General features: G+C 31.6%; 1 non-coding gene across 1 annotated transcript; it reads left to right on the top strand.

Annotated features, from left to right (window-relative positions):
• Positions 1-503: 503 nt before the first annotated feature.
• On the top strand, positions 504-575 carry Trnae-cuc (transfer RNA glutamic acid (anticodon CUC)). Its single transcript has one exon. It is a non-coding gene; the product is annotated as a tRNA-Glu (tRNA).
• Positions 576-1,217: the final 642 nt, after the last annotated feature.

The following is a 1,217-nucleotide window of genomic DNA, read 5'->3' as shown; positions in this document are numbered from 1 at the left end:
TGACTTTTATGGATGGTAAATTAAACTTTGGATGTGTTGGCTATCGCTATAATTAGTTCGTTTGTATTTGTGATATTCATAAATATATCCCGAGGTGAGGTGAGGTGCAGGAATGTGTTACACTAGCCCAAAAATAGGTAAAACCAGAACAATTTTAACATTTCTAATCATACGTATTTGGTGTTTACTACCTATTTTGATTAATAGTTTGGTACCTAACTATTTTACAAACTAACAAATATCTTAATAAAACAATGTCAATTTAATGCATTACATAAGTAGATTATTAGCTGTAAAATACTTATAATAGATAATTATTGCAAAACATACAAACATTCCATAAAAAAAATAGCATTATAACGTTTTATAAGTTATAAAACGTTATAATGCTATTTTTTTTGATTATAAATTATAACAGTCAATTATTGAATGAGTTAATTTATCCAGCTGATAAAATAATTACTTACAATGTAACAAACGATATTTTCGTCACCTCTATCATCTCCGATATGGTCTAGTGGCTAGGATACCTGGCTCTCACCCAGGAGGCTCGGGTTCGATTCCCGGTATCGGAATAACTTTTTGTATTTTTTTATAACCTATATTTATTTAGCGGCCCTATTCCCCTAGCCCGGGATTAACCGGTTAAACATGGAGTTACCATGGTTACCAGTCCAATTTAATACTGGGTTAAAGGTTTAACCGCTTAACCCCGGGTTAACAAAGCGAATGGTTACCCCCTTATCCATACATAATACTAGATCAAGACTCAATCACTTACCTACTTTTATTTTATGTTTAATCCCTTTCTTACAAATACATACCTAAGTCAAAATATGTAACAGCAAATCAAATTATTGTAAACTAAAGTAAATTAATAGTACATATTAGTGGTTGTTGGCAATTTAAAACGTATATTTTGTATAATAATTTATTATAACATTACAATTACAGTGCCGACTTTTAATACTTGTTATGTAGGTAAACAGTATTTATATTGCACTTTTAGATGTATGTAATCATTTCATACATAGAAATGCCAAACGACATCCGATCACACAGCTGTCCATACAGACAACATAAAATGATCAGCCTCAGTCATTGCAGCAGTAATTCAATCGCAGACAGACAGACAGACAGACGTAGACAATTACACCCCAGTTATAAATCCCTTCCACTCTTTACCATACTTGAATTTAGTAGCTGATAATACTGAC

Source organism: Cydia fagiglandana, chromosome 5, assembly GCF_963556715.1.
Source record: "Cydia fagiglandana chromosome 5, ilCydFagi1.1, whole genome shotgun sequence".
Classification (NCBI taxonomy): domain Eukaryota; kingdom Metazoa; phylum Arthropoda; class Insecta; order Lepidoptera; family Tortricidae; genus Cydia; species Cydia fagiglandana.
The sequence above is the reverse complement of the archived record's forward strand: the minus strand, read 5'-3'. Positions and strand labels throughout refer to the sequence as shown.